Source organism: Zea mays, chromosome 4, assembly GCF_902167145.1.
Source record: "Zea mays cultivar B73 chromosome 4, Zm-B73-REFERENCE-NAM-5.0, whole genome shotgun sequence".
In the NCBI taxonomy this organism is placed as follows: Eukaryota; Viridiplantae; Streptophyta; class Magnoliopsida; order Poales; family Poaceae; genus Zea; species Zea mays.
In genome coordinates, this window is record NC_050099.1 from 167,435,018 (window position 1) to 167,456,751 (window position 21,734).

The following is a 21,734-nucleotide window of genomic DNA, read 5'->3' on the forward strand; positions in this document are numbered from 1 at the left end:
GTCCGGCTGTGTTATTGGCCCAGTCCAGTCGACGACGAAGTCTGCCAGGACTTGTGACTTGATGGCTGTCCTGGGCTCGAAATTGATGTGGTAGCCGGAGAGTTCGGCCGCCCACTTGGCAATCCTCACCGATGCTTCCGGGTTTCTTGAAAGGGAAATGTGCCCTTGGGCCATTTCTAAGTATTTTGGTGATTGAGTGCAAACACAAGTGCTTAAATGTGCCCATGGTTGGACAAAGTGCAAATCACAAGTAAAGGTATGTTTCTAAGCCTTAGTACATTGGTTTTGTGTACTAATATCTTGTCTAAGTGTTAGAAACAGGAAGAAGAAGAAAAGAAAAGAAGTGGAGAGTGGCTGTGTACAGCCAAAGGCTGTTTCGGGCTGGAGCACCGGACTGTCCGGTGTGCACCGGACAGTGTCCGGTGCGCCAGACCAGCGTGGAGCAAACCAGCCGCTCTCGGGTTTTTCTCCGGCGACTTCGGCTAAAATTCACCGGACTGTCCGGTGTGCACCGGACTGTCCGGTGAGCCAACGGTCGGCCGGGCCAACGGTCGGCCGCGCGATCGGCGCGCGACACGTGGCCGAGCCAACGGTCGGAAAGATACACCGGACTGTCCGGTGTGCACCGGACATGTCCGGTGCGCCAACGGTGCGCAGATCTGACTCAGACAGCAACGGTCGGATGCGCTGTTTAAGGAAACAAATCGGGCACCGGACAGTGTCCGGTGTGCACCGGACTGTCCGGTGCGCCACGAGACAGAAGGCAAAGATGGCCTTCCAGATTTGTTCCCAACGGCTCCTAGCTGCCTTGGGGCTATAAAAGGGACCCCTTGGCGCATGGAGGAGAACACCAAGCATTCCTACAACTCTTCTAAGCACCAAGACATCAATCTCACGCATTCGTTTCATTGTGATAGCATATAGAGCTCTTGTGGAGTTGTGAACTCTTTGTGTTGCGTTGCGAGCTCTTGTTGCGACTTGTGTGCGTGTTGTTGCTCTGATTTTCGAGTCTTGTGTGCGTTGCTCATTCCCACCTTACTCCGTATTTCTTTGTGAACTCAATTGTAAGGGCGAGAGACTCCAAGTTGTGGAGATTCCTCGCAAACGGGAAAAGATCAAAGGAAAGAAAAACACCGTGGTATTCAAGTTGATCATTGGATCACTTGAGAGGAGTTGAGTGCAACTCTCGTCCGTTGGGACGCCACAACGTGGAGTAGGCAAGTTTTGTACTTGGCCGAACCACGGGATAACCACCGTGTCAACTCTGTGATTGCTTTCTTGTGGTTATTGTGTTTTGTCTCCTCTCTAGCCACTTGGCCATACTTGTGCTAACACTTAACAAGTTTTTGTGGCTTAAGTTTTGAAGTTTTACAGGATCACCTATTCACCCCCCCTCTAGGTGCTCTCAATTGGTATCAGAGCCGTTCTCTTCAAGAAAGGGACTAACCGCCCGAAGAGATGGATCCTAAGGGGAAGGGAATTGTGATCAACGACAAGGAGAAGGAGTCCTTCGTCAACGAGCCAAGGGATGACAAGTCCAACGACTCGGGCTCGGGCCACAGGCACAAAGATGGGAAGAAGAAGAAGACAAGGCGCATCAAGGAGATCGTCTACTACGACAGCGACGAGTCCTCTTCTTCCCAAAAGGACAACGACGACCACGACAAACAAAAGACGGTTAACTCAAACTTTTCTTTTGATTATTCGCGCATTCCACATAGCTCAAATGCTCATTTGCTCCCCATTCCACTTGGCAAGCCTCCTCACTTTGATGGAGAGGACTACGGATTTTGGAGTCACAAAATGCGTACTCACCTATTTTCTCTCCATCCAAGCATTTGGGAGATTGTAGAAAGTGGAATGAAATTTGATAGCTCGGATAGCCCTTCATTTATTAATGAACAGATCCATAAAAATGCACAAGCTACTACTGTGTTGCTAGCCTCTCTGTGCAGGGATGAGTATCACAAGGTGAGCGGCTTGGACAATGCCAAGCAGATTTGGGACACCCTCAAGATCTCTCATGAGGGGAATGATGTCACCTTACTCACCAAGATGGAGTTGGTGGAGGGCGAGCTCGGACGATTTGCGATGATAAGGGGCGAGGAGCCGACACAAACATACAATAGGCTCAAGATCCTTATCAACAAAATAAGGAGCTACGGAAGCACGCGATGGACGGATCACGACGTCGTCCGCCTAATGCTAAGGTCATTTACCGTTCTTGATCCTCACTTGGTGAACAATATTCGTGAAAATCCTAGGTACATCAAGATGTCGCCCGAAGAAATTCTTGGAAAATTTGTGAGTGGGCGAATGATGATCAAGGAGGCAAGGTACGTGGACGACGCGTTGAATGGTCCAATCCATGAGCCTCAACCCATTGCCCTCAAGGCAACAAGAAGCAAGGAAGCGCTACCCAGCAAGGTGGCGCAAATTGAGGCGGCCGGTCTTAATGATGAAGAGATGGCCCTCATCATCAAAAGATTCAAGACGGTGCTAAAGAGTCGCAATGGACAGCCGAGCAAGACTAAGACCAAGGGAAAGCGATCATGCTTCAAATGCGGTAAGCTTGGTCATTTTATTGCTAACTGTCCGGATAATGAAAGTGACCAGGAAAAGGGGAACAAAAGAGAGAAGAAGAAGCACTACAAGAAGGCCAAGGGCGAAGCACATATCGGAAAGGAGTGGGATTCGGACTGCTCCTCCTCCGACTCCGACAATGAAGGACTCGCCGCCACCGCCTTCAACAAGTCATCTCTCTTCCCCAATGAGCATCATACTTGCCTTATGGCAAGGGAGAAGAAGGTAAGTACTCGAGATACCACTTATGCTTCTTCTAGTGATGATGAATCTAGTGATGAAGATAAAATTGATTATTCATGCTTGTTTAAAGGTCTAGATAGAACCAAGGTAGACAAAATTAATGAATTGATTGATGCCTTGAATGATAAGAACATACTTGTAGAAAAGCAAGAGGATTTGTTGTATGAAGAACATGATAAATTTGTTAGTGCACAAAATTCTCTTGATCTAGAAATTAAAAGAAATGAAATGCTTTCTTGTGAATTATCTTCTTGCCATGAAACAATTTCTAAATTAAGAAGCATTAATGACGATTTGAATGCTAAATTAGAAGTATCAAATAAATCTAACTCTTGTGTAGAACATGTTGTAATTTGTACTAGGTGTAAGGATTTTGATGTTAATGCTTGTAGTGAACACTTAGTTTCAATTTCAAAACTAAATGATGAAGTGGCTAGTCTTAATGCTCAACTTAAGACTAGCAAAAGTGATTTTGAAAAACTAAAATTTGCTAGGGATGCCTACACGGTTGGTAGACATCCCTCAATTAAGGATGGACTTGGCTTCAAGAGGGAAGCCAAGAACTTAACAAGCCATAAGGCTCCCATTCCCGCCAAGGAGAAAGGGAAGGCCCCTATGGCTACTAGTGCTAAAAGGAACCATGCCTTTTTGTATCATGATAGAAGACATACTAGAAATGCAAATAGGAGTTATGATGCTTTTGATTCATATGTTTATGATTCTCATGCCATGTTTGCTCCTAGTTCTTCTTATGTGAATAATAGAAATGTTACTAGGAAAAATGTTGTTCCTAAAAAGAATGTTATTCATGCTCCTAGGAAAATAGCAAATGAACCTTCTACCATTTATTATGCTTGCAATGCACCCTTTGCTATCTGTAGAAAGGATAAGAAGGTAATTGCTAGAAAGTTAGGGGCAAGATGCAAGGGAGATAAAACTTGCATTTGGGTCCCTAAGAATATTTGTGCTAACCTTGTAGGACCCAACATGAGTTGGGTACCTAAGTCCCAAGCCTAAATTTGCCTTGCAGGTTTATGCATCCGGGGGTTCAAGCTGGATTATTGATAGCGGATGCACAAACCATATGACGGGGGAGAAGAAGATGTTCACCTCCTACGTCAAGAATAAGGATTCCCAAGATTCAATTATATTCGGTGATGGGAATCAAGGCAAGGTAAAAGGGTTAGGTAAAATTGCGATTTCTAATGAGCATTCTATCTCTAATGTATTTTTAGTAGAGAGTCTTGGATATAATTTGCTATCCGTTAGTCAATTATGTCATATGGGGTATAACTGTCTATTTACAAATGTAGATGTGTCTGTCTTTAGAAGAAGTGATGGTTCACTAGCTTTTAAGGGTGTATTAGACGGCAAACTTTATTTAGTTGATTTTGCAAAAGAAGAGGCCGGTCTAGATGCATGCTTAATAGCTAAGACTAGCATGGGCTGGCTGTGGCATCGCCGCTTAGCACATGTGGGGATGAAGAACCTTCACAAGCTTCTAAAGGGAGAACACGTGATAGGTTTGACTAACGTGCATTTCGAAAAAGATAGACCTTGTGCAGCTTGTCAAGCAGGTAAACAAGTGGGAGGAGCGCATCACAGCAAGAACGTGATGACCACTTCAAGACCCCTAGAGCTGCTGCATATGGACCTCTTCGGACCCGTCGCCTATCTGAGCATAGGAGGGAGTAAGTATGGTTTAGTTATTGTTGATGACTTTTCCCGCTTCACTTGGGTATTCTTTTTGCAGGATAAGTCTGAAACCCAAGGAACCCTCAAGCACTTCCTCAGGAGAGCTCAAAATGAGTTTGAGCTCAAAGTGAAGAAGATAAGGAGCGACAACGGGTCCGAGTTCAAGAACCTTCAAGTGGAGGAATTCCTTGAGGAGGAAGGGATCAAGCACGAGTTCTCCGCTCCCTACACACCACAGCAAAATGGTGTGGTAGAGAGGAAGAACAGGACGCTAATCGATATGGCGAGGACAATGCTTGGAGAATTCAAGACCCCCGAGTGTTTCTGGTCGGAAGCCGTGAACACGGCTTGCCACGCCATCAACAGGGTCTATCTTCATCGCCTCCTCAAGAAGACTTCGTATGAGCTACTAACCGGTAACAAACCCAATGTATCTTACTTTCGTGTATTTGGGAGCAAGTGCTACATTCTAGTGAAGAAGGGTAGAAATTCTAAGTTTGCTCCCAAAGCTGTAGAAGGGTTTTTGTTAGGTTATGACTCAAATACAAAGGCGTATAGAGTCTTCAACAAATCATCGGGTTTGGTTGAAGTCTCTAGCGACGTTGTATTTGATGAGACTAATGGCTCTCCAAGAGAGCAAATTGTTGATTGTGATGATGTAGATGAAGAAGATGTTCCGACGGCCGCTATACGAACCATGGCGATTGGAGAAGTGCGGCCACAGGAACAAGATGAACGAGATCAACCTTCTTCCTCAACTATGGTGCATCCCCCAACCGAAGGTGACGTACAGGTACCTCAAGTGGAGGCGATTGATCAAGGGGGAGCACAAGGTGATCAAGTAATGGAGGAAGAAGCGCAACCGGCACCTCCAACCCAAGTTCGAGCGATGATTCAAAGGGATCATCCCGTCGACCAAATTCTGGGTGATATTAGCAAGGGAGTAACTACTCGATCTCGATTAGTTAATTTTTGTGAGCATTACTCCTTTGTCTCTTCTATTGAGCCTTTCAGGGTAGAGGAGGCCTTGCTAGATCCGGACTGGGTATTGGCCATGCAGGAGGAGCTCAACAACTTCAAGAGAAATGAAGTTTGGACGCTGGTGCCTCGTCCGAAGCAAAATGTTGTGGGAACCAAGTGGGTGTTCCGCAACAAACAGGACGAGCACGGGGTGGTGACGAGAAACAAGGCTCGACTTGTGGCAAAAGGTTATGCCCAAGTCGCAGGTTTGGATTTCGAGGAGACTTTTGCTCCTGTGGCTAGGCTAGAGTCAATTCGAATCTTGCTAGCATATGCCGCTCACCATTCTTTCAGGTTGTACCAAATGGATGTGAAGAGCGCTTTCCTCAACGGGCCAATCAAGGAGGAGGTGTACGTGGAGCAACCCCCTGGCTTCGAGGATGAACGGTACCCCGACCATGTGTGTAAGCTCTCTAAGGCGCTCTATGGACTTAAGCAAGCCCCAAGAGCATGGTATGAATGCCTTAGAGACTTTTTAATTGCTAATGCTTTCAAGGTTGGGAAAGCCGATCCAACTCTTTTTACAAAGACATGTGATGGTGATTTGTTTGTGTGCCAAATTTATGTCGATGACATAATATTTGGTTCTACTAACCAAAAGTCTAGTGAAGAGTTTAGCAGGGTGATGACGCAGAAATTCGAGATGTCGATGATGGGCGAGTTGAACTACTTCCTTGGGTTCCAAGTGAAGCAACTCAAGGACGGCACCTTCATCTCCCAAACGAAGTACACGCAAGATCTGCTAAAGCGGTTTGGGATGAAGGACGCCAAGCCCGCCAAGACTCCGATGGGGACCGACGGACACACCGACCTCAACAAAGGAGGTAAGTCCGTTGATCAAAAAGCATACCGGTCAATGATAGGTTCTTTGCTTTACTTATGTGCTAGTAGACCGGATATTATGCTTAGCGTATGCATGTGTGCTAGATTTCAATCCGATCCTAAGGAGTGTCACTTAGTGGCGGTGAAGCGAATTCTTAGATATTTGGTTGCTACGCCTTGCTTCGGGCTCTGGTATCCAAAGGGGTCTACCTTTGACTTGGTTGGATACTCAGATTCCGACTATGCTGGATGTAAGGTCGATAGGAAGAGTACATCGGGGACGTGCCAATTCTTAGGAAGGTCCCTGGTGTCATGGAACTCTAAGAAACAAACCTCCGTTGCCCTATCCACCGCTGAGGCCGAGTATGTTGCCGCAGGTCAGTGTTGCGCGCAACTACTTTGGATGAGGCAAACCCTCCGGGACTTTGGCTACAATCTGAGCAAAGTCCCACTCCTATGTGACAATGAGAGTGCTATCCGCATGGCGGAGAATCCTGTTGAGCACAGCCGCACAAAGCACATAGACATCCGGCATCACTTTTTGAGAGACCACCAACAAAAGGGAGATATCGAAGTGTTTCATGTTAGCACCGAGAACCAGCTAGCCGATATCTTCACTAAGCCTCTAGATGAGAAGACCTTTTGCAGGTTGCGTAGTGAGCTAAATGTCATAGATTCGCGGAACCTGGATTGAATTGTAGCATACATGTACTTATGCTTTTGATCATGTTCCTTTTTGCATTTTGTTGCTTTATTATGGTGCTCAAGTTGTACAAACACTCCCTGGACCTCACAAGTCCGTTGCAAAGTGATGCACATGTTTAGGGGGAGATGTGTTACAACTTGACCCTTTGAGACTAACCATATGCTTGAGTTTGCTTAATTTAGTCTCGAAGGAGAATTGAAAGGGAAAAGGTGGACTTGGACCATGAAAGACTTCCACTGCACTCCGATGAGAGGGTAACTAATTCCAAGTTCATCTCATGAACTCTTATTGCCATTTGCTCTTAATTGAAGATTTTGGTGAGGCAATGGGGTTATTAGGCCAAGGTTAATCCCGTTTTGGTGCTTGATGCCAAAGGGGGAGAAAATAAAGGCCAAAGTGATAAATGGATCAGCTACCACTTGAGAGATTTTGAAAATAGTAGAATAGAGCTTTTGGTTTATTCAAAACTCTTGCATTGTCTCGTTAGTCAAAAGTTGGCTACTTGTGGGGAGAAGTTTTGACTATGGGAAATAGGGGGAGTTTTTGAAATCTTTGATCAATCTCTTTTGGAATGACTCTCTTTATGCCTCAACATGTGTGTTTGACATAGAAATAGAGATTTGAGTTTGATTTGCAAAAACAAACCAAGTGGTGGCAAAGGATGATCCATATATGCCAAAATTGAATCAAAACCAATTTGAGTTTTTATTTTAAGAGATTTTGCACTTGTTCTAGTTGCTTTATGTTGTGTTGGCATAAATCACCAAAAAGGGGGAGATTGAAAGGGAAATGTGCCCTTGGGCCATTTCTAAGTATTTTGGTGATTGAGTGCAAACACAAGTGCTTAAATGTGCCCATGGTTGGACAAAGTGCAAATCACAAGTAAAGGTATGTTTCTAAGCCTTAGTACATTGGTTTTGTGTACTAATATCTTGTCTAAGTGTTAGAAACAGGAAGAAGAAGAAAAGAAAAGAAGTGGAGAGTGGCTGTGTACAGCCAAAGGCTGTTTCGGGCTGGAGCACCGGACTGTCCGGTGTGCACCGGACAGTGTCCGGTGTGCCAGACCAGCGTGGAGCAAACCAGCCGCTCTCGGGTTTTTCTCCGGCGACTTCGGCTAAAATTCACCGGACTGTCCGGTGTGCACCGGACTGTCCGGTGAGCCAACGGTCGGCCGGGCCAACGGTCGGCCGCGCGATCGGCGCGCGACACGTGGCCGAGCCAACGGTCGGAAAGATACACCGGACTGTCCGGTGTGCACCGGACATGTCCGGTGCGCCAACGGTGCGCAGATCTGACTCAGACAGCAACGGTCGGATGCGCTGTTTAAGGAAACAAATCGGGCACCGGACAGTGTCCGGTGTGCACCGGACTGTCCGGTGCGCCACGAGACAGAAGGCAAAGATGGCCTTCCAGATTTGTTCCCAACGGCTCCTAGCTGCCTTGGGGCTATAAAAGGGACCCCTTGGCGCATGGAGGAGAACACCAAGCATTCCTACAACTCTTCTAAGCACCAAGACATCAATCTCACGCATTCGTTTCATTGTGATAGCATATAGAGCTCTTGTGGAGTTGTGAACTCTTTGTGTTGCGTTGCGAGCTCTTGTTGCGACTTGTGTGTGTGTTGTTGCTCTGATTTTCGAGTCTTGTGTGCGTTGCTCATTCCCACCTTACTCCGTATTTCTTTGTGAACTCAATTGTAAGGGCGAGAGACTCCAAGTTGTGGAGATTCCTCGCAAACGGGAAAAGATCAAAGGAAAGAAAAACACCGTGGTATTCAAGTTGATCATTGGATCACTTGAGAGGAGTTGAGTGCAACTCTCGTCCGTTGGGACGCCACAACGTGGAGTAGGCAAGTTTTGTACTTGGCCGAACCACGGGATAACCACCGTGTCAACTCTGTGATTGCTTTCTTGTGGTTATTGTGTTTTGTCTCCTCTCTAGCCACTTGGCCATACTTGTGCTAACACTTAACAAGTTTTTGTGGCTTAAGTTTTGAAGTTTTACAGGATCACCTATTCACCCCCCCTCTAGGTGCTCTCATTTCTGAACAATTCGCCGAGTCCCCTGTTTGAGGTGACCCGGACCTTGAATGCTTCAAAATAATGGCGCAATTTGCGCGAAGACATAACGACTGCGTAGGCAATCTTCTCCAGTTCTGTCATGTTACATTTGGACGGCGTCAGCACTTTGGAGACGTAATAAATTGGGCACTGCCTGATCACGCCCTCAACTGCCTGCCCCTGCACCAGTGCCGCGCTGACCGCATGCGGCGAAGCCGCAACATAGAGCAACAGAGGTAGTGAAGAGTCGGGGCTTGTAAGGACTGCCAACTCCGACAGGTACTCTTTTAATGAGGCGAAGGCCGCTGCCTGCTCTGGTCCCCAAGCGAAGTCTTTTGCGCCACGGAGAGTTTTGAGGAAAGGGAGACTTCGCTCAGCGGATCTGGAGATGAATCTGTTGAGGGCGGCCAATCTCCCCGTCAAGCGCTGGACGTCTCTGGCGGACTGTGGAGGCGTCATGTTTATGATGGCTTGAATTTTGGTTGGGTTGGCCTCGATGCCGCGGTGTGATACCAGGTAGCCCAATATTTTGCCTTGGCGAACGCCGAAGACGCACTTTTCCGGGTTTAGGCGGAGTCGTGCGTCTCGCATGTTCGCGAATGTCTCGGCGAGGTCAGTGATATGGTCCGCCTTGCTCTTGCTGGCGACGACAATGTCGTCCACATATGTGAATATATTTCTGCCAACTTGCCCTTCGAGCACTGTCTTGGTAAGCCTGGAGAAGGTGGACCCGGCGTTCTTGAGTCCCTCCGGCATTCTGATGAAGCAATATGTGCCGAAGGGTGTTATAAAGCTGGTGCTAGCCTTGTCTTCCTCCTTCATGTATATTTGGTGGTAACCGGAGAAGCAGTCGAGGAGTGACATGACTTCGCATCCGGCCGCGCTATCGACTATTTTGTCGATCCGCGGCAACGGGAAGTTGTCCTTTGGGCAGGCCTTATTGAGACTGGTGAAGTCGATGCACATTCGCCACTTCCCGCTCTTTTTCTGCACCATCACAACGTTGGAGAGCCTCGTGGGGTAAGCCACCGGCTCGATGAATTTGGCTTCCAGGAGGCGGTGCACTTCTGCCTTGGCGGCCTCTGTCTTCTCGTCGGACATCTTGCGAAGCCGCTGTTTTTTCGGCCTCACCGAAGGGTCGATTCCCAAGCTGTGCTCAATTATGGATCGGCTGACCCCGACCAGGTCGAGGGCTGACCAGGCGAAGACATCTTTGTTCTTGGACAGGCAGGAGAGGAGCTTCTCCTCTTCATGCGAAGTGAGGTCTTCGCTGATAGTGACTGTCTGCTTGGGCGTGGCCTGGTCGAGGGGGACAGTCTTGGTCCCGTCGTTGCTCTGCAGCTGTGCCTTGTCGTGCTGTTTATCGGTTGGGCTGGCGGGCGTGGGGACCTCGCGCTGGGCCGTGAGGCAGTGCACGTTTCTTTGACCGGGCACGAAGTCCCGCTCTATGTTGCGCGCAGTCTGCTGATTGGCTGATTGCCGTAGACGGTAATGACGCCTAACGGACCTGGTATCTTCATACATAGGTACAGTCCGTGAATGGCTGCTTCGAACTTATTGATGGAGCCCCGACCCATGATGGCGTTGTACGGATATACCATATCCACAATATCAAAGGTCACTTGCTCACTTCGGGCATTAGGTGCTACACCGAAGGAGAGAGGCAGCTCTATTTTGCCGACAGGAAAGGTGCCCTTGCCGCCGAAGCCATACAACGGGTTGTCCGAAGGCTTGAGCAGGCTGTGGCTTATGCCCATGCGATCGAAGGCGTGGAGGAAGATGATGTCCGCCTGACTGCCATTCTCGACTAGGACTTTGTGCAGGTCCCAGCCTGCCACGCTGCAATTGATAACCATGGCGTCGCTGTGGGGGGCGCTGCGCAGGTCGACGTCTCGTGCGTCGAAGGTTAGCGGTATGTGGGACCACTTTGTCTGCACGACTGGGCCAGTGATGGCGACGTGGTTGATGCTGCGGTAGTGGTCCCGCTTATGCCGCTTTGTGTCGAAGTCAGTGCTGGACCCCCCAGTTATCATGTGAATGACTCCGCAATACGGCTGATCGGCGAAGTCTTCCTGGTTTGGGGCGTGGGGGATGTTTTGATGTTGCTGGTGTGGTGGTGGGGGTGGGGGAGGTACGATTTGTACTTCCTGATGGTGTTGGTAAGTGTGGTGTGGTGGATGCGGGGCGGGGGCGTGGATATATGATGGAGGGGGTTGCTGGTAAGTGTGCGCGACAACTCTGGGGTTGTCGGCTGGCTGCGCCCATGCCATCCTGTGTTTGGTGGCCTTCGTTTCTGGGCAGTCTTTGGTTTGGTGGGCGCGGTCTTCGCCATGGAAGAGGCAGTAGAATCGGCGCGGCGGCTGCACACGCCCCCGACCCCTACCGCGAGTTCTATTTCCGCGGCCCTGGGGGGGGGATATTCCTGGCGACGAGGGGCCTCAGCAGCGGGGTGCTGGTTGGCGATGTTGTGCACTTGCTGTTGATTGCGGCCGTCTCGACCGGAGTCTTGCTGCGGAGTCCTCGTCCACGTGCGGCTGGACTGTGGAGCATCTTTAGGCTTCCTTTGGGACACAACCTTGCGCTGGTGGAGCTCTTCGGATTTGGCGTATTTTTCAAACAGCTGATATAATTCCTGGAGGTTCTTGGGCGGATCTCTGATGCAGTGGCTATAGAGGACGCCGGTGCGAAGGCCACTGATAGCGTAGTGGATAGCGATCTGGTCATCGACTGAGGGCAGCTGTGACTTGAGTGTTAAAAATTTGCGGTAATACTCCCACAAAGTCTCCTTTTCCAGCTGCTTGCAGAGCGAGAGTTCGGCCAAGGCATCGGTGTCTGGGCGGTACCCTTGGAAGTTGAGCAGGAACTTGTCCCGGAGGCTTCTCCAGGAATCAATGGATAGCGGAGGCAATCTGGTGAACTAGGTGAGAGCTGGGCCTTCGAGGGCGATGATGAAAGACTTGGCCATTGTGGCGTCGTCCCCTCCGGAAGATGCAACGGTGACCTGATAACTCATTATGTATTGTGCTGGGTCGGTGCTGCCGTTGTACTTGGGATAGGTCCCTGCCCGGAAGTTAGCGGGCCAAGGCATCACTTGCAGGTGTGGCGCCAGGGGGCTTCGCTCGTCGAGGTAGTTGACCCCTTGGAATGGCGCGGCGTGCGGGAAGGTGTGGTCGCGCTGGGGGAAACGCGGGTCTTCCGGTTGTGCGCGCTGTTGCAGGGGTGGCCCATGCTGCAGGCCGAGGTGGCCTTCGCGCGTGTCTTCCAGTTGTGCGCGCTGATGTAGGGGTGGCCCGTGCTGCAGGCCAAGATGGCCTTCGCGCTGCATCAGCGCGATCTCCCGTTCGAGGTCCTGGGCCTTCTGCTCTTCGTCGCGTATCATTTGCCGCACCTTGGCTAGTGCGGACACGCGCTGGCGCTTGGCCTCCAGTATCTCTTTCTGCCTCTGGAGATTGCGGTTCTTGAGGCGCAGGGCGCGCAGCTGTAGCTGTTCTTCCACTGAGACACCGAGGACTTCACCGTCCTCGGTGAGGTCCGCGCCCTCCAGTGGGGCGAAGCCTGGGGGTGGCTGCAATTGTCCTTCAGGGCCGCAGGTGCGGAGAGTGTCGTCTTCGCAGGTGCGGAGAACGTCGTCTTCAGTGGCCTCTTGGTGGGTGGATTGGGTGAGGGCGAGGGCCTTGCCCTTTCTTGCGGCAAGTAGTGCTGCCTTCGCAGCCTCGTCAGCCTTCGAGTTAGCTTTCTTGGGTGCCATCGCGGGTGGTTTTTTCGTAGCACGAACGGTGGGCGCCAAATGTTGGAACTTGCTCTCTGCTGCAAGGGGATCCAACGGGGGGAGTAGTGACGTAAACAGGGTTCTCGCGCAATATGGCAATAGCTCTATTAACCTAGCCTCTTAAGGGCACTGTGCGGGGGTATTTATAGGTATCCGAGTGCCCAGCATCTTGTGTTAAGGACGCATGTGCCCTCAGACACCTAGGTTATCCCCAGAATATTCCCATAAAGCGGGGTTACAAACTGTAATTACAGAGGCGCCTTTACAAATTAGGCCTGTAACACGCAGTGGCCACGCAGGGCCTGCGACAATGGGCCGGATCACCCGTGGGCCTCCATGCTGGACGAGGCCGCACGGTGGGATGACCTCGTTGTAGGTCTTCGCCCGATGTCATATGGAGCGAAGGATGCCTTCGCCCGTTGTCTTGTCTCCGTTGGACCGACGACCACGGCGAAGGCCTCGAGCGGAGGGTGACGTCTTCGCCTTCGCCCCAACAGGTATTTATAGCCCCAACCATCAAACTAGCCGTTTGGTGAAGGCTGCTGTCGCATGGCGCATCGGACAGTCCGGTGCGCCACTGAAGCGTCCCGATCCTTTGGGACTCAAATGTGATACAATTACTAGTCCCAGGAGGCTAGTAAACACATTCCTTACTTCAAATAGTACAGAGTTTAGATAAAGGTTATTACAATACCAGGGTACAAGCTCCAGAGAGCCAAAACAAGAAGCACAGTAGGAAAATATACTAGCCCAAGCCACAGGCAGAACTGGGTGCAGACACAACCCTCTCAATCAAGCATAGCAGAAAAGAAGTCTTCGGCTGCTGAAAAACATAAATAAATCTGGGTGAATACACTAGGTATTCCGCAAGCCCACCCCGCTCCCGTAGAGAGAAAGAGACCTATAATATACATGCTTTATTTGGTGGAGTTTATGTCACTCTTCATTTTCTTAGAGAAAGGCAGTTGCTGTAGGTTTTTCCCAAAGACTTAAAAGTAACCAAATACTCAACCACCACTGAGCTTCCCGCTCCCGTGGCCTTATTTTCTTTTTCAACACCTACTTACCCCCACATTTCCCTGTTCGTGGAACTCAAAGAAAATCTCTAATTGTCATACCATACTAGACTCGTCCATACCAGTGGACATGGACTATTCGAATAGGTTTCAACTCTGCGCAGAGGGGTACACTTTACCCACTAGCCCGGTTTCTGCGATCTCACCGTCGCGAGACCCGAATGCTGGATCTCTTTCCTTCCTCGTACGTCCTAACCTTTACGGTTATTCGGAAGGAGTCAGGCCACCACCATGTCCAAACCGGACAAAACTTTCCCCCTCCTTATCCTCCCGGTGCTCCCCAGCCTTCATAACCCTGGGGTTGGACCGCACGAGTTCGGATTGAGTGACTGCCCACACAGTCTCGAGTGGTTGTACTAATAAGGAGTACAGGTAGTGAAAATGACAAGCCGGTCCTTATATGAGAGGACAATCTTTCTGCTCACGCCTAAACTAGCTGAGCCAACACCTTAGGCCCTCCCCTAAACCAGGGAGTCCTTGATCATCCCACTCCCAAGGTGATGAGGGTGAGTACCCTTCATCGCATAACCTTTTAAAAAGAGACTTTTTTTTGAAGAAACACATTGCCCTTTTTCCCAATCCACATTTTGTATCTAGAATATGTATGTCAATGCGGGCCATCTCTCACTCACAATGCAATTTTCCCGCCCTGAATTCCCGGCCTAGGCAGTGGTAGAGAGAATAGGTAATTTATGCATCAAGGGAAGGATGGACTTGCCTTCGTCGAAGCTTTCTTGGCACAAAAGATCTACTTCCGGGAGATCGGGCTCCGGCCCTTCTTCCGGGACTACGGGTTCCGGATTCGCGGTGCCCGCTTCTTCTATTAAAACAGTCAATAAACAATACATCAACAGTAGTCTACTAATTGTAGTGTGTCATTTACCAACATTATTATTACTTAGGACTTTAGAAATTATTTGGATAATTTTTGGTGCATAAAATATTGAAGGAAACTAATTAAATGAGAAAAAGGTGAAGAAAAGAAAAAAGAAAAGGGATTTCTTCTCTGATGGGCCCGGGGGAGGTTTTCGGCCCAGCCAGGCGCGGGGCAGGCACGCGCGAGGGCGCCGGCCCAGCTACAGCCCACGGGCGAGGGAGACGGCACGAGCGCGCGGGAGCGACGGCGTCACTGCTGGCCCACTCGTCAGCGAGAGCGGAGGGGGGGGGGGGGGTAACAGTGCTACGGTCTGACGGTGCGGGTGAACCGGCCGAGCGGGGGAGAAAAGCCGGCCGCCGGTGGGCTCGACGGCGATTCGTCGCCGGTGGCCCAGTTCTTGGTCCACGGGGAGGTGGCTTAGCACGGGCAGGGGCTGGCGATCCTAGGGGTAGGCTTAATTTGGCTAGAGGGGGCCGAGAGGGGGCTGTCCGTGGGAAGGTGGCGGAGCTCCGCGGCGGGGATCGCCACCGGTGGTATTTGGGTGAGGGACTGGGGCGGGGAAGTGGTGCTTTGCGTTCGCGGCATTGTGAGGAAGCTGTTCGGTTCACTTAACCGCTCGCTAGACTAACGGAGAGGGAGAGAGAAGAGGGGGAAGACGGCGGCGCTTCGCGAATTGCGCTCGGGCGAGGGGGGGAGGGGAGTGGTCGAGGCCGGTGCGGGGAAGGAGGTGCCCGGGGCGACCTTTTTATAGGCGCCCAAGGGGAGGGGAGTGGCGGAGCTCGACGGGCGCCGGTGAGGTGCACAGCGCCGGCATTAATGCCGCACAGCGGCGCTGATGAGACTCCACGGCGGAGCGGTACTGGGCAAGGACGTTGGTCAAGCGGTGAGGACGGGGCGGTGCCGAACTCTTCCTGTGCGGCGAGGGGATGGGCGAGGGGACGGCGATGGAGGGGACGGCGGTGAGGGGACGACGGTGCGTCGTACGCGAGGAAGACGACGCGGCTGACCGGCGGGGCCGGTCTGCGAGTGAGAGGGAGCGCGCGAGCGAGAGGGGCTGGTGGGTGGGGCTGGCTTGTCAGCGAGAGAGAGTGAGGGGAGCGCGCGGGCGGCTTCGCGCGCGAGCGGGCCGGCTAATGGGCCGAGGGGGGAAATGCGCGGGCGCGGGGGAGGGGGAAGGCGGCCGCGACATGGGCCAGAATTGGCCCAGCAGGGGGAAGAAGAGCTTTTTCCTTTTCCTTTTTATTTTTAACAACTCATTTCTATTTTTGTTACTTTTCTTTTTGAACAAATCATTTAGTGGATAATCTAGGTGTTGGAAAATAAAATCAAAGTGAGGTGCTTGTGATCAAACAAAGTGTATGCATATGATGGGAAAAATCTAAGGGAGTTTTGGGATAGAAGATAAGAAGGGGGGGGGGGGAGATTAGGGTTTCAAACCTGGGTTAGAATTTTGGGATGTTACAGCCACCGGACACTGTCCGGTGCGCCTGCCACGTCACCTGGCCGTTGGTTTCCGACCGTTGGAGCTTCTGTCTTCTGGGCCACCGGACAGTCCGGTGGTGCACCGGACAGCCACTGTTCACTGTCCGGTGCGCCATCTGGCTCTGCTCTCACTCTGGCGCGCACTGTAGCGCATTTAATGCCTTCTGCAGACGACCGTTGGCGCGAAGTAGCCGTTGCTCCGCTGGCACACTGGACAGTCCGGTGCGCCACCGGACACTGTCCGGTGCTACACCGGACAGTCCGGTGAATTATAGCGAAGCGCCCTCCAGAATTCTCGAAGGTGAGCAGTTCGGAGTTGGAGTCTCTGGTGCACCATACACTGTCCGGTGGCACACCGGACAGTCCGGTGTGCCAGACCAGGGCACACTTCGGCTGACTTTAGCTCTCAATATTTGAATCCTTTCTCGGTCTTTTTATTGGTTTGTTGTGAACCTTTGGCACCTGTAGAACTCATAATCTAGAGCAAACTAGTTAGTCCAATTGTTTGTGTTGGGCAATTCAACCACCAAAATCAATTTCAGAAAGGTGTAAGCCTATTTCCCTTTCAATCTCCACCTTTTTGGTGATTGATGCCAACACAAACCAAAGCAAATATAGAAGTGCATAATTGAACTAGTTTGTATAATGTAAGTGCAAAGGATACTGAGAATTGAACCAATAAATTCTCATAAGATGCGCATGGATTGATTTCTTTATTTTTAATATTTTGGACCACGCTTGCACCACATGTTTTGTTTTTGCAAATTCTTTTGTAAATTCTTTTCCAAGTCCTTTTGCAAATAGTCAAAGGTAAATGAATAAGATATTGAGAAGCATTTTCAAGATTTGAAATTTTCTCCCCCTGTTTCAAATGCTTTTCCTTTGACTAGACAAAACTCCCCCTCAATAAAATCCTCCTCTTAGTGTTCAAGAGGGTTTTAGATATTAGTTTTGAAGAGGTTGTACCAATTTGAAATTCTATCAAAAATAATTGAAAAATCTTTTCTTAACTCAAATTTTTGAAAATTGGTGGTGGTGCGGTTCTTTTGCTTTGGGCTAATACTTTCTCCCCCTTTGGCATGAATCGCCAAAAACGGATACTTGAGTGAAATATAAGCCCTTTTTAACTACTTTCTCCCCCTTTGGCGAACGAAATATGAGTGAAGATTATACCAAAGACGGAGAGCGGCGCGGAGTGACGGCGAGGGATGAGTAATTTCGATGGAGTGGAGTGGAAGCATTTGTCTTCGCCGAAGACTCCTTTTACCTTTCAATCTATGACTTAGTTTGAAATATACTTGAAACCCCATTAGTCAAAGCACATGAAAGAGATATGATCAAAGGTATATTTATGAGCTATGTGAGCAAAATATCAAAAGAAATTCCGAGAATCAAGAATATTTAGCTCATGCCTAAGTTTGGTAAATGTTTGTTCATCTAATGGCTTGGTAAAGATATCGGCTAATTGTTCTTTGGTGTTAATATATGCAATCTCGATATCCCCCTTTTGTTGGTGATCCCTTAGAAAATGATACCGAATGACTATGTGTTTAGTGCGGCTATGCTCAACGGGATTATCCGCCATGCGGATTGCACTCTCATTATCACATAGAAGAGGGACTTTGGTTAATTTGTAACCATAGTCCCTAAGGGTTTGCCTCATCCAAAGCAATTGCACGCAACAATGGCCTGCGGCAATATACTCGGCTTCGACGGTAGAAATAGCTACATAATTTTGTTTCTTTGAAGCCCAAGACACCAGAGACCTTCCCAAGAACTGGCAAGTCCCTGATGTGCTCTTTCTATTAATTTTACACCCTGCCCAATCGGCATCCGAATAACCAATTAAATCAAATGTGGATCCCCTAGGGTACCAAAGGCCAAACTTAGGAGTATAAACTAAATATCTCAAGATTCGTTTTACGGCCCTAAGGTGAGCTTCCTTAGGATCAGCTTGGAATCTTGCACACATGCATACGGAAAGCATAATATCCGGTCGAGATGCACATAAATAAAGCAAAGAACCTATCATCGACTGGTATACCTTTTGATCTACGGATTTACCTCCCGTGTCAAGGTCGAGATGCCCATTGGTTCCCATGGGTGTCTGATGGGCTTGGCATCCTTCATCCCAAACTTGTTTAGAATGTCTTGAATATACTTCGTTTGGCTAATAAAGGTGCCCTCTTGGAGTTGCTTCACTTGAAATCCTAAGAAGTACTTCAACTCCCCCATCATAGACATCTCGAATTTTTGTGTCATGATCCTACTAAATTCCTCACATGTAAATTTGTTAGTAGACCCAAATATAATATCATCAACATAAATTTGGCATACGAACAAATCATTTGCAAGTGTTTTAGTAAATAAAGTAGGATCGACTTTTCCGACTTTGAAGCCATTAGTGATAAGGAAATCTCTTAGGCATTCATACCATGCTCTTGGGGCTTGCTTGAGCCCATAAAGCGCCTTAGAGAGTTTATACACATGGTTAGGATACTCACTATCTTCAAAGCCGGGAGGTTGCTCAACATAGACTTCTTCCTTGATTGGTCCATTGAGCAAGGCACTCTTCACGTCCATTTGGTAAAGCTTGAAGCCATGGTAAGTAGCATAGGCAAGTAAAATGTGAATTGATTCTAGCCTAGCTACGAGTGCATAGGTTTCACCAAAATCCAAACCTTCGACTTGTGAATATCCCTTGGCCACAAGTCGGGCTTTGTTCCTTGTCACCACACCATGCTCATCTTGTTTGTTGCGGAAAACCCAATTGGTTCCTACAACATTTTGGTTAGGACGTGGAACTAAATGCCATACCTCATTCCTTGTGAAATTGTTGAGCTCCTCTTGCATCGCCACCACCCAATCCGAATCTTGAAGTGCTTCCTCTACCTTGTGTGGCTCAATAAAGGAAACAAAAGAGTAATGTTCACAAAAATGAGCAACACGAGATCGAGTAGTTACCCCCTTTTGAGTATCGCCTAGGATGGTGTTCACGGGGTGATCTCGTTGGATTGCTTGGTGGACTCTTGGGTGTGGCGGCCTTGGAACTTGTTCATCTTCCTTATCTTGATCATGGGCATCTCCCCCTTGATCATTGCTCTCCTCTTGAGGTGGCTCATCTCCTTGATCTTCTCCTTCGACATCTTGAGCCTCATCCTCATCATTTGTTGGTGGAGATGCTTGCATGGAGGAGGATTGAAGCGTCCCCAATCCTCTGGGACTCAAATGTGATACAATTACTAGTCCCAGGAGGCTAGTAAACACATTTATACATCAGATGATACCAAATCTGCTTAAACGAGACAAACCTACAAAGGTGGCGAACAACTTTAAGAGTTGGTCCACAACTCGGGACATATCATCAGAGTGGGGCTGAAGCAGCCCGATATACGCAGCGAAGCAATTCAGCGGTCCAACAGCCACAGGCAAGGTTGGGAACAGTCGTAACTCTTACCCGATCTCCTTTTTCTGAAAAACAACAAATAAGCAAGGGTGAGTACAAATGTACTCAGCAGCCCACCTTCACCCGCGGAATGGGGAAATCAGATATAATGCATGGAATATGTAGAGCTCAGGATATTTGCAGAAACAACAATATTTTATGCAGGGTTGTTTTGAAAAACATTTTGTATTTTGCAAAGTGCATCCTCTCCAAAAGGAGCAGGAAGTTTTTCAGTATTATAACAAAATCCCCTGGACTAAACCATCCAGGTATCTCAGCAGTTTCCCACTGGTTTTCATTTTCAAAAACAGCTATTGGACTTCCCGTCCACCATAGCTCACGGCTCAACCGCCGATCCTTTTAAAAACCACTTTTCTCAAACACACCCTTTTTTTGGAAAAACCAAACACTAATTGCCATACCACACCATACTCGTCCATTCCTGTGGACACAGACTATTCGAATAGGTTCTCAAACTCTGCGCAGAGGTGTACACTTTACCCACTAGTCCGGCTCTGCGATCTCATGGCCGATGAGATCCGAATCCGAATCTCTTTCTTTCCTCGCACGTCCTAACCTTAACAGTTATACCGGAAGGAGTCAGGCCACCGCCATGTCCAAACCGGACAAAACTTTCCCCCTCCTTATCCTCCCGGTGCTCCCCAGCCTTCATAACCCTGGGGTTGGACCTTACGAGTTCAGATTGAGTGACTGCCCACACAGTCTCGAGTGGTTGTACTTATCATGAGTACAGGTAGTGAAAGATGACAAACCGGTCCTTATAAGAGGGGACAATCCTTCTGCTCACGCCTAAACCAGCTGAGCCATCACCTTAGGCCCTCCCCTAAACCAGGGAGTCCTTGATCATCCCTACTCAAAGGTGATAAGGGTGAAAACCCTTCATCAAACACATTTTGAAAAGCATTTTCTTTTGAAAACTCACACCTTTCCTCAAATCATTTGTAACAATTATATCAGGGATTGATTGCGGCAAGCGGCTGGGTGGCCATAATAACTTGTCTCAAAATCATATTATGCATAAAATAACAGGCTGAGGGTTGTGGTTGTAAAACATAGGTAATTTATGCATCAAAGGGATCCAGTGAGCTTGCCGTGCTTATCCGGCGAAGGCGGAAGGAGAGCTCGCGGAACTGGCTTCTGGCTCCACCGCCTGGTGTAGACTTGCAGATCTGGCCTCCACGAGACGGCACGAACGCTCCGATAACTATGCAACATGAATAAGCAAACATACAAACAAGCAAGTATACCAACAAATATTTAGTATAGTGGTCAGAATAGTGATACATGGATGGGTAGAGTCTTGAGTAGAATATGTGTCATGTGGTGTTGAGATACTACTAGTGGTGGAGCGGAGGTGCTTACCAGGAGGGTGGACTGGAGGCGAAGCGACACTATGCGTGTAGCCGGCAGAGTAGAGTAACTGAGTGGGTGGGGTGTTTGCCTTGGCTGAGGGTGTTGAGTGTGTGTGGAGAGGGAGAGGGTAGCTGGGTGTATTTATAGCTGAGTGTATGTGGTGTAGCACAGTGAAGTTCACTGTTGGTGAGAATAGTGACGAATGAATCGTCTGACTTAGTATGAACAGGAGAGTTATAGGCAGAATATGGGACAAGAGTATTTTGGGAGTTTTTTGGAATATGGACCATGCTTAAGGGATGACATGGTTGGGTAGGGAATAGTTTGATAAGAATTTAGAAACGAGATTTATTGGAATCTGAGTTTGGGAGCCTGGTTCGAAGGATTCTCAAAGTTAAGCGTGCTCAACTTGGAGAAACCTAGGATGGGTGACCAGATGGGAAGTTCCCACTGGAAGGAAAACCACAGTCACCGGAGTTCGTATGATTGGAACATGGGTCTGGCTGGTCTTAGGTGGACTGGACAGCATGATGGATGAGTAGTTGAAATTTGGGATGACTAGATGACCGATGAATAGTAACG